The sequence below is a fragment of the Mus caroli genome, chromosome 14 (genome assembly GCF_900094665.2).
Source record: "Mus caroli chromosome 14, CAROLI_EIJ_v1.1, whole genome shotgun sequence".
Classification (NCBI taxonomy): domain Eukaryota; kingdom Metazoa; phylum Chordata; class Mammalia; order Rodentia; family Muridae; genus Mus; species Mus caroli.
The window spans coordinates 24,298,510-24,314,644 of NC_034583.1; the positions used below are offsets into that span (position 1 = coordinate 24,298,510).

The 16,135-nt window shown below is 46.3% G+C and overlaps 1 long non-coding RNA gene and 1 other non-coding gene across 2 annotated transcripts; both read left to right on the plus strand.

Annotated features, from left to right (window-relative positions):
* The first annotated feature begins 5,412 nt into the window (after nt 1-5,412).
* LOC115029294 lies at nt 5,413-5,552 on the plus strand. The gene has a single exon (XR_003834869.1). It is a non-coding gene; the product is annotated as a small nucleolar RNA SNORA48 (small nucleolar RNA).
* Nucleotides 5,553-8,147: 2,595 nt separating this feature from the next.
* Nucleotides 8,148-10,925, plus strand: LOC110308889. The gene is made up of 3 exons (XR_002379627.1): nt 8,148-8,263; nt 10,130-10,334; nt 10,867-10,925. It is a non-coding gene; the product is annotated as an uncharacterized LOC110308889 (long non-coding RNA).
* Nucleotides 10,926-16,135: the final 5,210 nt, after the last annotated feature.

Consider the following 16,135-nt stretch of genomic DNA (forward strand, 5'->3'; position numbering starts at 1 on the left):
TTTCCCCTTGTGACTTGGCCTCTGGGAGATGCTGTTGCAGCCAGTGCGCTGGTACTCCAGCATTTACTGGGAAGGCACTGGCCTCTCTTGCCCCGTGTTGTCCGGTCTTTCTGCTCTTGGCATCTCACTGTCCTTAAGGGTAGCCATGCTCTAAAATCAGTGACCTTCTTGATATGTGGGTGGGACTTAAGAGATCTCCTCTTGTAAGAAGAAGCCATTGTTAGGGACTTTGGAGTTGAAATGCTTTGTCTGGGTTTCTCCACAGAGGCCCTGAACCTCAAACACAGTTGAGTTCCTGGGTGGAGGTGGAGGCAGGTCAGTAGGAGATGTCTGCAGCCTGCAAGTGATGGCTGAGGCCAGGGTCACAGCTGGGGAGGGCTGGAAGTTTGCAGGAGAACCAAGACAAGAGACAGAGCAGAGCTGACAGGTCTGAGGGGGTGTCTCCAGAGGTTCTGACCGGTGCATCATCACCCTCTTCCTCCTACTAAGTGTGTCTCATCACCAGGGTTCTTGGGATGAGTTACCAGGGAAAGCAGGCCCCTGGGTACAGGGTACAGAGACAAGAATGTTCACAGTTGCAGTACTCCTAACAGCTCTGATCATAACAGCAAGCTAACAACTTCAACTGCAGAATGGACCGGAAAGTGGTGGTGTATTATTTATAAGCCAATTGAGGCTGAATTCTATAGTGCTATACATGTTTTCCAGGTTCACCAACTGGGCAACTTAAGCCAGATTTTTCAGATACAGGGTTTCTCTGTGTGGCCCTGGCTGTCCTGGAACTCACTCTGCAGACCAGGCTGGCCTTGAACTCAGAGATCTACCTGCCTAGGTCTCCTGAGTTTTGAGATTAAAGGCATTCACCACCACTGCCTGACACAACCAAAAGAAAATTTTAATTAAAAAAAAAATTTTTTTTTTCCAAAACACCATTTCTAGCCCATGTTGGTTCCAACTCTCTATGAATAACCAGATAACACTGAACCTCTGGTCTTCTAGCTCCTACTTCCAAAACTTCTGGAATTCCAGGCATGTGCCACCACCCCTGGCTCACGAGGCATTGGCTACAGGGCTTTGCACATGCTAGATACTCTTCCATCTAGTTACATCTCCAACCTAAAAATTCTTGCTATCAAACTCAGGAGCTAGAAGACTGAAATCGAGGATCAGCAGGGTTGGTTCCTGTTGGAGCCTCTGAGGAGCATTTGTTCCCTGTCTTGCCCCGTCTAGCAGCAGCTGGCAATTGCTGGGTTGGCATTCTGTCTGGTAGCTATGTCTCTGGTATCCTCACACCTGGCCCACGAGGCCTTCTCCCTCCTAACCATGTTCACACAGCCTTTACATGAGGGCATGGTCATGAGAATTAGGACTCCTCCACATCCCTATACTAACTCAAACTAACTTAACTGATCCTGTTTTCAAATCAAGTAACAGTTTGAGCATGAACCTGGGGGTATACTCGTCTACCCAGTGCCATGCTATATAGCTGTTAAAGTGATAAGCCACAGTATATGCAACAAAGACAGTAGTGAAAGAAGGCACAAAAGCCCACAGAATGACATTACCAAGTTCTAAGTCAGGAGAACTGAGCTGTGGCATTTGGGAACATATGCTTGGCTGACTGTTGAAATTATAAATATTATAAAATCCCAGTGGTGGGTTCTGCTACCCGCCTCAATGGTTTATGTTCCCAAATTAAAGGCACACATACAGTCTTTATATTTTAATATGCTTTAAACGTCACAATAGTTGGGCCACTGCCTAACCTCCATGCAGTTAATCCCTAGTTATTACTTACTAATTCTATGTTCTATTTTGGCTGTCTTGGACCCAGTTGGGCAGCCCTCTGGGCTGCACTCTCCTGGCTTCTTCCCATGACAAATGGATACAGGATAGTCGATTGCTGAGCTCTGCCAATACAGAGTAAGCTAGTCCTTTATAGTTCCTGCTTCAATTAAGATCTGTCAGATGGTTCTGGGCCAGAAGGATGAAGACAGAGGCTCCAATACTATAAGGAGTATAGAGGACTGTCCAGGCAGCCAGCTGTCTCTACAAATTCTCTAAGTTTTGGAAGGTATGTCTATGTGCTTCCTACATATTCAGGTAATGTTTAATTCCTTCTCAGATCTCTGATGGGGTTGAAGACTAGTTATAGTCTCATAACCAAAATTAAGTTGTTTAGCATTAAAGAAGATGATGTAGATTTGAAAGGATGATTTCAGATGGTAATGGAAGTTAAAATCAAATATAATTCAGGTACAGAATTGTAAACTCTTTAAGTTAGGATAGATGATAGAATACTTTATCTAAACTGCCAAATATGATGGACTGGATTTTATAAGTGTATATTATACCTTACAATTTACTTAATTGTTATAATTATGTTCAATGTATATCTGAGAGAAAAAGACCCTTTTAATTGGACAAAAGGGGGGAAATGTAGCTGCCTGTATTCTAATGTTAATTATGCTCCCCCCCAAATTGCTTGCACAAGAACGTCTGCACATAGCTTCTGGGAACCTGCCCCCAGTTGGTTCAGATTGGTAAATAAAGATGCCAACAGCCAGTAGCTGGAGAGGACAGAAAGGAGGGATTTTAAGATTCCCAGGCTCAGATCAGGAGGAGGAAGAAGGAAGAGACAGTGGAGGAGAGAAGAGATGCCATATCTGAGAAGAATGCAAGACAGAGAGTCATAGCTGCCATGTGAAGGAACCAGGAGAGCAAGGCCCAGAGGGTGCCCAACTGGGTCCAGAGCAGCCAAGATAGAACATGGAACTAGTAAATAGTAACTCAGAATTATGGATGGGAGGTAGATTCTAAGAGCAGTGGAGGTTAGGCAGCGGCCCAGCTATTGTATTGTTTAAGGCATATTAAAATATGAAGGCTGTGTGTGTGTCTTCCATTTAGGAACATAAACCATTGGGGTGGGTAGCAAACTACACAGTCAGGATTTATTACAGCAGCTGACATTACAACAAAAGCCAATAGTGGAAGGGAAAGAGGAAAGGGAATGTGAGAGCATTTGGAAGTTGCTGGAACATTCTATTTCTTGATATGGCTGCTGACTACAGGAGAGCTCAATTTTGAGGTCTTATTAAAGTGTGTGTGTGTGTGTGTGTGTGTGTGTGTGTTTTAAGAGGGACAAAAGGAGTGTTTGGTCCCCTGGACCTACAGTTATATGCAAGTGTGTGTGTGTGTGTGTGTGTGTGTGTGTGTGTGTGTGTGTGTGTGTGTGTTTCAATAGAGCAGGGGTGTTAGGATACCCAGCTGGGGCTTAGGAAATGTCCTCTCTGGACTTCAGTGTTCCCATCTATGAGGTGAGGAGGGTGGGCATGGTAATCCCTGAAGGCTCGCTCATCCTGGGTACAAAATTCACGATTCTGAGAGGAGACAAAGCATCAATCAGCATGAGAGAGGCTTGATGGCACCTAAGTAGACTTTAAAGTCAGAAGAACCAGATTTGAGTCTTTACTCTTTCTCCCCCAGGGAACCTTTGTCAGACTATCTAGTTTCCATAGCTGTAAAACATGGATGGTGAAGAGCCCTTCTCACAGGCTGATGAGAAGACCAAGAGGAGTGATGTGCAGTATGCCAAGAATCCAGAAAACCACAGTAACTGGGACCCAGCTAACTTGGCAAAATCTGGTTATATTGTTTCTAGAATACCAGTTGTGTAGCCGAGAGTCTTCATAGAATTTTATTTTATTTTATTAGTTAATTTTAATTTATTTTGTAGATTTTAATTTTTAATTATGTATGCATCCCAGTTAGGGTTTCTTTTGCTGTGATGAAACTGCATGACCAAAGCAAGTTTGGGAGGAAAGGGCTTATGTGACTTACACTTCCCTACCATAGTCCATCACTGAAGGAAGACAGGGCAGGAACCTGGAGACAGGAGCTGATGCCAAGGCCATGGAGGGAGGCTTCTTACTGGTTTGTTCCCCATGGCTTGCTCAGCCCACTTTCTTGTAGAGCCCAAGACTACCAGCCCAGGGTTGGCTCCTACCCACAGTGGGCTAGGTCCTCCTCAATCAATCACTAATTAAGAAAATGTGTTACACCCGGCAATGGTGACGCACGCCTTTAATCCCAGCACTTGGGAGGCAGAGGCGGGCGGATTTCTTAGTTCAAGGCCAGCCTGGTTTACAGAGTGAGTTCCAGGACAGCCAGGGCTACACAGAGAAACCCGGTCTTGGAAAAAGAAAAAAAGAAAAAAAAAAAAAAGAAAAGAAAATGTGTTACAACCAACTTTTGTGGAGACATTGCCTCAGTTGAGGCTCCCTTCTGGTGACTCTGGCTTGGGTCAGGCTGACAAACTAGCCAGCACAGTATGTATGTGTGTCTGTGCTTGTGTATACAGAGTCTAAAGAGGCCAGAAAAGAACGCCAAATGCCCCAGAGCTGAAATTACAGGCTGCTGTGAATTTTGGTTCTCTTCAAGAGCAGTATGCACCCTGTATCATGAGTCATCTCTCCATCTCTTTAATATAGTCTTTAATTTTCACCTCAACTCCGTAGGTCACCTCTTTCTTGAGTGTTTATAGATAATCTTGGGATAAAGCAGGATGGAATAAATATTCCTATCAAAATGGTTCTTTAGAAAGAACCCTTTTCCAGGACTGGCTCTGCCAGCCCCCGCCCCCCAGTTCCACTCTGGGGTAAAAGCAACAGCTGGTTGGCACAATCCACAGTATATTCTTCAACCACAGAACAACTATGCCATTGATCAAGGAGGCTGATTGCTTTTTTTAACAAACACTGAGAAGGTTTCAGGACACACTCTGGTCTATCATGACTAGGTTTGTTTCTCTTTCCCTGTTTACCTGTTCTATGGAGGTATAGAGGGTCCATAGAATTTGGGGGACCTACATGAGAAAGGGCTCTCAGGCTGGAGCAGCTGATGGAATCCACTTTAAGTCCTTCAGTCCCCTTGGAAGGAAATGAAACTTTTTTTAAAAAGCTGATGCCTAGCCCTGATGGAGGCTGGAGGGGTACAAGACCATGTGACTGGGCTCCCATGGCCAGCTGGTCCCAGAACTGGTGAGAGTCCATATTTCCCAGGCCTGTGACTTCAACTCCAGTGTTCAAAATGCATACATCTCACTTTCAAGAGTTGGTTCAGGGACTTCGAGGCAACTGTTCTTGTGTGTGTTCAGGTGCGTTTTCAGCCTCCCCCTAGTGTGGAGTTCTGGAGTTCATTTTGTGTTAGTGTCGGCCTCCGTGAAAACAGTGGGAAATAGGAGGATGGATGGAAAGACTCCTCCCAGCTCTTCGGGGAGCCTGTTTCCCCTCTTAGCATGAAAGCAATGTGATCTGAGATCTCTGAGGACATGAGGGGTCCACAGGCAGTTTGAGCCCTGGTGGCCCATGTTTCTGGGCAGGATTTCATTTTAAAACTTTTTTACCTCCCCCCAATCCCAAGCAATGGCAAAATGACCCTTTGTGGGTGGTGGTGTTATTTCAGTCAGGGACAGAGCAGATGGCAGTCCTCTGTTCATCCTAGCTTGATGTCTAGCTCGGTGGCCAAAGCTGTTTTATACCTAGGACACATAAAAATCAAATCAAATCAAATCAAATCCAGGCAGTGCAGCTCAGGAGGAGGAGGACAGAGACCTGTGTTGTACCATGCCATGTTGTGTGGTCAGGGAAAGACACCCACAGACCTGCCCTCTCGGGCAGGGCACAGACGGGCCATAGACACAACACTGATGGAGATTGTCACCCAGGTGCCCTCCAGCTTTATGGTCAGCCTGCCTCAGGAACCATCACAGATGGGAGAGAGAGAGAAGTGGAGCATCTTGAGCATTATGAAGAGTGATGGAACGGGAGACGTGAGGGTGGAGAGACATAGCCTGTTTTGAGTGGCCATGGTGAAGTCCCAGCCTGTGCTACTGCTGAGGGCCATGCCTGGGTCTGTGGCAACACAGCAGCAGCAGGGGTTGATGTCAATGTCCGTGGTTCATATTACCACTAGAGAACATGAGGATGCTCCTAGTTGGGGTAACTGCCAGAGACCATGTGGGTTTCCAGAGGCTGTGAAGATCTGGTCCTGCCCCTTACTGTCTGTGTGGTTCCAGAGAGCTGGCCCTAATCTTCCACCAGCATCAGCAGCACTCAGGAGAGCAGGGCATGTGCCCGGCCCAGGTAGCACAATGGAGCTCGCCCTGGCCTGGTAGTAGGGGTGTGGGTGAGCTGACCCTAGGTTGTGAGTGTGGGAGAGCTGTGGTGGGGTGGCATAGGTGCACCTGTGGTAGGCACTAGAGCTGGCCCTGGGGTCATAAGAGAAGAGCAGGAGAGCTGGCCCTGCCCCATGCTGGCTTGGCAGCACTCAGGAAAGTCAAAGGTTGAGGGTGAGCCAGCCCCAAGGGCAAGAGCAAGGGAGAGCTGGCCCTGTCACTCATCTCCTGTGAGGTGGTGGGGGTGGGAGGGCGATTCTCCCCCCCTACCCCTGCTCCCGCCACACACACACACACACACACACACACACAACCACACCACACCACCTGCAGTCAGGAGAGCTGGCCCCAAGGGCATGAGTGTGGGAGAGCTAGCCCTGTCTCCTCATTTGCTGTAGTACTTGGGAGAGTGGGCCCTGCACCTCACCTGAACAACACAGAGTAGCTGAACCTGATGGGAAAGGCATGGGTGAGGCTCTGGGGGTGTGAGAGCAGGAGAGCTGTCCCCATGGACATGAGAACAAGAAAGCTGACCCTGCCTCCTGCCAACAGCAGCATTTGGGTGGCTTAGCCAGAACAGTGCTGCCCTGGTGGTACAGACAAGGAAAAGCTGCTGCACTGACCACCTATCACCCAGGCCCAGATCCAGGGCTCTGAGTTGGGCCACCCCAAAATCTATGTCATCTGATAATGGTTGTGGCATGTGAAAGGGCTGCTCTAGTTGCTCCGAAAGTACAGGATCTCCATGACACAGGGCAACAACAGGATAACTGGAAGGAGTCCCAATGAGGATCCAATACTGACAGTGTCACAGAAGCCAGAGATCTTGAACCAGACCAATGACTCATTGCAATGAACATGTGCAAGGAAGAAGTGTGGACAGAGGGGGATACAGTGGGACACACTGTGACACACTACAGCCTACGTAAGATGTTTCTTATGCTTTGGGTTTTGTTGTTAATGTTTGCTCATGTTATTTGTTTGTTTGTTCAAGGGGAAGTTGGGAGAGTGAAGGTGGATATGAAGGGACAGGAAGATGAATGGGACTGGGATACATGATGTGAAACTCAAACTATCAATAAAAAGTTTTAAAAATTGTGTTTCTCTCTCTCTCTCTCTCTCTCTCTCTCTCTCTCTCTCTCTCTCTCTCTCTTTTTCTCTCTCTCTGTGTGTGTGTGTGTGTGTGTATGTGTGTATGTGTGTGTGTGTGTGTGCAGGCGATGTGTCCGTGCACAGATGAGGAGGCCAGAGGAGCTCATGGGTGTTGTGCTCCGGCACTCTCTGCCTTATTCCCTTGAGATAGTATGTTCCACTGAACTTGGAGCTAAGCTGGTGAGCAGCAGGCCTCTGCCCCCGGTTCCTGACAGTGCTGAAGTTACAGGTGCAGGGACGACCTGGAGCTGCACATAGCCACATCCAGCCTTTTGTTACTGCTGTTGTTTTTTTAAGACAGGGTTTCTCTGTGTAGACCTGGCTGCCCTGAAACTCGCTCTGTAGATGAGATTACCCTCAGTCTCATAGAGATTTGCCTGTCTCTGTCTCCCAAATGCTGGGATTAAACATGTGGGCCACCATGCCTGGCCACGCCCAGCTTTTTATGTAGGTGTGAGGATCTGAACTCAAGTCTTACCCACTAATCCGTCTCCTTTTTTACCCCTCTCTAAAAGCATCTTATTTGAAGACTTAAAATAGATAAAATCTGTTGGCAAATAATGCCCATCTACTGTCTATGCTATGTAGGTCATGGGCAGGCTGCTGCCTCTACACAGGCCTATCTGATTTGTGGCCAACCATGACAAGAATATTCCACCAACTCTACTTTACAGTTAGGGAAACTGAGGCACGAGCTCAGCAGTCAAGAGAACTAGAATTCAGAACTCTACGCTGTGGTTCTTTCTACCATGCCTCACAATACCCCGGTGCAATACTTGGCACAGTAGGAGAATGAAGAGGAAGAAGCCAGTGAGTGTAGCCTTCTCAAGCTCGGGGATTTTACCATCTTCTCATGATACCCTCTCCCAGTGCCTCAGTTTCTTCATTGACCATACTGACAATGGGAAAGCTTGCCTTTGCTTGTGCCCATGGCTGGTGAGTCCTGAACTAACAAAGGGGGCTGAGAGCTAGGAGAGGGAGTCGGTCCCCTTGACTGAGTGAGCTCCTGAGTGAACCTCACATGGACAGGTCCCTTTGCCCTGCTATTTTTGTAGAGATTAAATATGACATGTTCTCTGAAGTCCCCGGTTCATGTTATTAACTGTTTTGGTTTATTTTTTCAAAAATGTTCATTCAAGGAGACTCGGGACAGAGCAGGGGAAAGAGTGAGTGTCTGGGCGTTCCCTCCTCTGTGCTTTATCTTAGAGGAGGTCCATAGCTTTCATTTGATTCTCAATAAGAACTCACGGCCCCCAAACATTTAAGAACCACTATAATCAAATTTGGTTTTTGACCCGTGGTTACAAACCATAAGAATACATTATGTGCACATATTCCTGGAGTCAAGCACACAGAACCTACAGTACCTGCCTGTCAGAAGGTCACATTTTTGAGTATGATTTAAAGAGTTTGCAGATGTGCTGACAGAACAGTGTTTTGGGGCAAGAAAGGATATGGTGGTTGAGGTAGGGACCTATATACATAAATGTTAGGGATGATGTGGAGGGATGCAGGAAAAGCAGTCCTGCAGTAAAATGATATGTACTCATTTTTATTTTAATTTCCTAAAGAAATATCCAATAGGCAGATAGGCAGTTATTGGTGTTAGCAGGCACCTGCTGTGTCCTCTTGGGTTGCTCACTGTGAATGTGTGCTCCTATTTAATCCTGGGACACTACCTCCCTTTCCCACAGAGGAAAGCTGTGATCCCGAGAGATCCAATGCCTTGTTATGCAACAAATAAATGACAATTTTCAATTATCTTTAAAAAGTGCTTTAGGCATTTTATCCATTATTTTTTAGGCATTTTATCCAACCCAGAGAGAAGAGGACATCAGTTAAGATGCTCTTGACAGGAAGTGACAGCAATCCTCTTGAGCTGAACTGTAACACAGGGAAAAATATTTGTCTGTTAGGGAGGCTGCAGGCACAGTGGACTCCTGGCAAGACACAGAAGGGGGTTTGCTGCAGTCTCTGTGAGTCTCTTTGTCCTGACATGTTCCTGTTCTTGCATCTACCCAGGGACCAGCAGGGCAGAAGTCTGTGGCAACCGTCCTTTTCGGACCCACACTTAGAAATTTAGAGAAATTCCTGGGAACAGTGTCTTCTTGGGTCTCTCAGATACAAGGAGATATTTCCCGAGGTTCAGGAACTTTCTCTGAAGTGTCCAAGTCAAGGGTGTAGTCTAATAACTTCTAAGGAGCAGAGCATGTGCCATAGTTTGAAGATATCCCCTGAACCCCAGCATGTGATAAGACCTCAAAGGCTTAGGTGTTGGGAGGTGAAGTTTAAGGCTCCTGAGAGTGGAGTTAACTGGTCAAAGTCATCCCAAGATTAGGTTTATCACAGTGGTAGTAAGTTCCTGAAAAATAAGGAATTCTTCTCCCCCCACCCCCTTAGCAGGTCAACACTTCCTTTAGCAGGTATTGATCCTTGTCATTAAACTTCAGTTTCCAGAATGGCGAGGTTAGGATTTTTTCCATTTTAATTCAGCCAGCCTGTGGGATTCTGGAGCAGCACAGGGCAGATAAGGGGGCACAGGTTAGTCCTGATGGCTTTATGAGCCTCACAGAACTGGAATGGCCTAAAGGGGGGGTCAACCTTGAAAAGCAAGGGGCTTTGAAGCAAGAAATATTGGGGTTCAGGCTAATCTCTTGGCGTCTCCTGAACTGTGCCTCAGTTTCCACTTTTATGATGACTGTGTAGCAATTACTTCCCAGGCTATCCCGGGGAGTGGGTGGGTGGTAGAGTATTGATGAGAACAGCTTGGTTTTTTGGTTTTTTTATTTGTTTTTGGCATAGCATTCAACTCTAACCTTGAAGAAATGGATAGGAGCTGAAGGAGAACCCCTGTCGTCTCCCAGCACAAGGATGGACACGTGACCCAATGGAGTGGCCACAGGGGACAAGAAGGACTATGCAAACAGCTAGTGCTGATTCATCCTGAGGTCTGCAGACAGAAAAGACAACTGGTCAGGCTCTTCTCTGGACACTCCCGGCTGTTAGGGTACGACCCTTTCTCAGATTTGTAGGCTGCCCAGGGTCCCTTTATCTTGGACTCCCTAGAAATAGCAACTGAGGTGGGGACTGTTGATATAGGATCGTTCATGCTTTTGGGTGAAACTGTAAGAAGTGCAGAGAGCAGGCCAGGGAGGGAGAAGCCCAGTGAAGATGCCTCCAGGCTTCAGTTGGCTTTTGAGGCTGTGGGTGTGAATGGTCCTTTTGACCTCCATATTTGTCAAATGGGAACTGCAGAGTAATCCCCCAGAGAGGGGTCCCATTTGGCAGAGGGTGCATTTCTGGAGAAGGGGATACATAGCTGTGTTGTTTATATCTGGAACCTTCCGTGGTTAATGTAAAAAGGATCTAGAGAGAACACATGGACTTCTGCCACAGGTCCCAGGCGCCCCCTTTATTGATGAAGTTAGCTAGAGGTAATTTCTGCTGTTTGTGACCAAAAGTACCTTGGCTAATTTGTCCTGTAAGGGGCTGGTGGTTATTATAATTGTCACTGATATAATTACTGTTATTATTTCTAGCCATGATCCCACAGATCTGCTCAGGAAGGTCCATGACTGGTGGGATGGTTTGTATATTCTTGGACCAGGGAGTGGCACCATTTGGAGGTGTGGCCTTGTTGGAATAGGTGTGACCTGGTTGGAGTAGGTGTGTCACTGTGGGTGTGGGCATAAGATGCTCACTCTAGTTGCCTGGAAGTCAGTCTTCCACTAGCAGCCTTTGGATGAAGACGTAGAACTCTCAGCTCTGTTTGTGCCATGCCTACCTGGATACTGCCATGCTCCCACCTTGATGACAATGGACTGAACCTCTGAACCTGTAAGCCAGCCTCAATTAAATGTTGTTTTTATAAGACTTGCCTTGGTCATGGTGTCAGTTCACAACAGTAAAACCCTAACTAAGACAGCTGGCTTCTAAAGAGAGGGATGGAGAACTTGCTAGAAATCTTAGAGACTCAAGACAGCACCAGATCACTTTATAAAGAGAAACAAGAGGAAGAAAGAAATAATTTGAATTTTTCCTTCAAAATTCCATTGATATTTAGACATGAAAGGAAATTGAAGAATCACTGATTCTGAAACAATTCCTGTAAAGTACTCTCTTTGTGCTTTAACTTTTAAGACAGGGTCTCACTTCATAGCCTAGTCCAGGCTGTCCTGGGACTCACTATATAGTCCAGACCTGGAATTCATAGCAGTACTCCAGTTTCAGTTTCCTGAATGTTGGAATTATAGCCATAAGTCACCATGAAAATCATCTCTTAATTCATCAATGTGTGTGTGTGTGTGTGTGTAGGTATGCAAGCATGGCAAGCATGACTGTGTACACATTCCAGTAGAGGACAAAGATCAACACCAGGGGTCTTTTTTTCTCAATCATGCTTCACCTTCTTTTTTGAGATGGGGGTCTCTCCCTAAAGCTGGAGCTCACTGCCTTAAATCCTCCCATCTCTGTCTTGCCAGTGCTGGGATTATAGAGTGCTGAACTCAGGTCTTCATGCTTGTGTGGCAAATATTCAACTTTCCAACTGAGCCATCTCTGCCGGCCCAAATCTTCTCTTTGAAATAGAGAGAGTTTATATGTTTGAATATTCAGAGGGACCATGGATGCCCATGTCCATTGAAGGACAGAAACAGAAATGTAAATTTTATTTAATGCAACAAGTAGGTTGTCTATCTGTTCTATAATTCCCAAGGGTTACCACTCTTCCAACAGGCACCACCATTTTCCCAGGTGTCATTCATTCAAATGTACCCTCCACACCAGGCTCTCTGAAAGAAAATGGAAGAGGCTCAGCTGAGCTGCTGTGGTTCCCACCTTTGATGAACTTATGGACAAGAGAAGGAAGTGTGTACGTAAAGAAGAATGCAACACACATCCTCCCTAAGAGGGCTGTGTCTCTGTCACAGTTCTGCATGATAGAACTCAAAGGAGGAAACATTATTTGGCTCATGACTTAAGACGGCTTAAGCCCATCGTGGTGGAAAAGGCATATAGCAGAAGTATGTTGGACTCTGGGTCTATTGAGGTAGACCAGAAAGCCAGAGGAGGAGGGCTGGAACCAGAAGTGGGTATGACCATCAGAGGCCTGCCCCTAGTGACCTACTTCCACTAGCTAGGCTCTACCTCCTAACGGTCCAATGCTTCAGTGATGGTAAGCTTTAATTGTCAATTTGACAAAACCTAAAATCACTTGGGAAGAGGGTCTTAATGAAAGTTTACCTACATTGGGTTGGGCTGTAGGCTTGTCTGTGGGAGACTACCTTAACTAAGTTAGTTGATATGGGAAGACCCACTCCATTCTGGGTGACACCATTCCTTAGGTATGTGGTTGGGAGAGTGGGGTCCTGAGCTGTATAGGATTGGAGAAACCAAGCTGAGCAGAAGCAAGCAAGTGAGCATGTATGCATTCGTGTCTCTTTGCTCACAACTGTGGGCATGCTGTGGCTAGCTACTTCAAGCTCCTACTACTGTGACTTGCCTACAGTGAGGAACAGTAACCCGGAATTGTAAGACTATTACCCCTTTCATTCCTTCCAGACATTCAGTACATGAGCTGTGAAGGACATCATTTTTTTTTTTTTTTGATGGTTTGAATAGGTATGGCCCCAATGTCTTTGAATGCTTGGTCATAGAAAGTGGCACAATTAGAGGTATGGCCTTATTGGAGAAGGTGTGGAAGTTTGTTACTGTGTAGGTGGGCTTTGAGGCCTCCTTTGCTCAGGATTTGCCTAGAGTGGAAGACAGTCTCTTCCTGGCTGCCTCTGATCAAGATGTAGAACTCTTGGCTCCTTTAGCACCATGTCTACCTGCATGCTGCCATGCTTCCTGCCATGATGATAATGGACTAAACATCTGAAAGTGTAATCCATCCCCCAATTAAATGTCCTTTATAAAGGTTGTCTTGCTTATGGTGTCTCTTCATAGCACTGAAACTCTAAGACAATAGTTAAACCATAACAGTTTACGGCATGTTAAGGCATGGAACTGTAGATGCACCTGGGAAGCATCCAATGGTGTGGCTCAGTAAGGAGATCCTTGAATACAAGTTTGGCGCTGTTGGTTCAGCTGACAGACAACCATATCCACTTACCTGCCATCACCATGATTCAGGGTACACAAAGGTCAGGTGAAAAGGACTCAGGAGTGTGAGAGCAACCAGCAGCAGAGAGTGGAGGAGTCTTTGGTGTCTTCCTGAGGAGGAATGAATTTGATTGTGGTTCAGGAGTAACAGGAAGCAAGGGGATGGCAAGATGGGGGTGGCAGGATGGCTAAAGGTGCTTGTTCCTAAGCACTACAGCCTGAGTTCAATCCCTGAGACCCACATGGTGGAAGGGGAAAACTGTCCTGAAAACTGTCCTCTGGACCTCCACACATATACTGTGGCCTGTGTGTGTGCCCATGTACACACATACACACACATGCACAAAATAAATTAATGTAATAAGGGGGCTGGAGAGATGGCTCAGCAGTTAAGAGCACTGACTGCTCTTCCAGAGGTCCTCAGTTCAAATCCCAGCAACTACATGGTGGCTCACAACCATCTGTAATGGGATCTGATGCCCTCTTCTGGTGTGTCTGACTGAAGACAGCTACAGTGTACTCATATAAATAAAATAAATAAATCTTTAAAAAATAATGTAACAAAAATTAACAGAAGGTGAGATGATTCAGAAAATTTTGAGAGTCAGGGAGAATAACTAGAAGTTGGAAACCAGCCAGCACTCTCTGATATTCTGAGTCATGCTCCCCTGGGCCATCTGTAGGAGACCTCAGTTCAGACACTAAGGTCTTGGATAGAAGCACAGGTGTAGAGTTTTAATAAATCAAAGCTAATGACAACTCTGGTATTGAGAATCCTTCCTTAATCAGCCCATCTAACCCAGCCTTAGATGCCCACTGGCATATCCAGGGCAATTTTCTGCATGATGTTGCTCAGACTAAAAGCCTCACCACCTTCAAGGACCTGAATGATTCCTGTAGCTTCTTGGAGTCTCAGCCTTTCATCTCCAGTGTGGGACTAACCACGAGATTGACATTATAGAATCATAGGCTTGCAAGGAAGCAACACATTACTGCCCAGAAGAACTTAGTACACAACAGTCTACTTACAAAACTCGAGTTGGGGGCAATGGTTTGCCAGAGGCAAGAACAGGGGTGGGGAGATGAGACACTTTGCCCAGGTGGGACCATGCTAGAAGTCAATGGACATAGCCAGGACTCAAGGCCAACTTTGACATCTGGTGCTGGAGAGTCCACTCACAGCTTCACACAGAAGTTATCCAAGGATGAAATTATTCCATGCACAGGAAAGGAGGGAGTGAGTGTCTCCCACTTCTCATGACGACCACACTTGATTTCTTCCCATGAGCTGCAGCAGCAATTCAGCCATGCAATAGGATGGAATGGTTTTCTTGAAAGAATTTATTGGAGAGGAAAGTCTCTTTAGAAGAGAGATGTTAGACCATCTAAAGTGGAAAGGCCTTGGGTGTTGGAATCCATATTGGCAGGAATAGTTCATGCCCCTGGGACAAACAGAGATGTACACCTGCCTTCAAAGCAGAATGTGCTGTCAGAATGAGTCTGCCTCTTTGTGCGCTGGCTGTAACAAAGGTTCTGATAGCACTAATGGAAAGTTAAGATAACCATCTTATTATTGAATGTGGTTGATGGGTTGTGCACAGCCCAGAAGCCAAGAATCACAGGACTTCAGGAAGGCACAAGTTTGGCTTGCCTGAGGGTTGCACTCTGACATAATTCTTCTGGTCCATTCTCTTCCTGAGATATGTGCTTGCTCTGTAGCTGACATACTCCCTCCCAGAGGCCCCAGGGAATGACATGACAAGTACAAAGCTCACTAAACCAAAAGCACACTCACTCTGATAGCTCTGCTTTCTGCTTTAAGGAATTGGATTTTAATTTTCTTTTTCTCCTCTAGTCCCAACCCATCTGGGAGAGTCCTTTCATGGTCTGGTTGCACTGCCAGGCAGGCAGCATCCTGATTTGGATCAGTTGTTACTGACACAATTGTTACCATCGTCTTCCTCCACTCCCTCACAGGTGGCCTAGTGCAGGCCATAAATGACAAGCTCACCTGTCCATCTTAGTTCTGATTCCCATTGCAAGAGATATAGAGGCAAGGATTTAAGTTCAGGTGGCTTAAGAAGTGCAGAGAACACAGTGGGCACACTAGATGACAAGGCAGTAGACACAAGTCACATAGGGAGAGGAGAAGTTGCTGAGGAGTTACTTGGCCAGCAACCATAGCATACGGCTGGCATGAACCCGGTTGGGAGACTGCAGAATGGTACAGAATGCAAGCTTCCAAATCATTCCACTGCAGGGGAGGAGTCAGAGGGCTGCCCTGGCCTTTTGGGACTCAGGGAAGACAATCCCTTGAGCAAAGAGAAGCAGATTGCATGCCGGAGAGTCATCAAGAGCTCACTAGGAAGCTGAGGGACCTAAAAGGATAATTCTCTCTTCTTTCAGCTACCATTCCACCATCTCTAAGTTCACCAGCATCTTCCTGCTACTCCGGTTCAACTCCTCCTAAAGGTTCTCAGTAACTTAAGTCTTAGTCTATCTTTTGTTGCTGACACATAATCCTTAAGACTGGGTAATTTATAAAGCAGCTCATTTTAACTCATAGATCTAGAGGCTGGTCTCCTAAGAATGAGAATTAAAACACCTGAGAAGGAGCCGGGCGATGGTGGCGCACGCCTTTAATCCCAGCACTTGGGAGGCAGAGGCAGGCGGATTTCTGAGTTTGAGGCCAGCCTGGTCTACAAA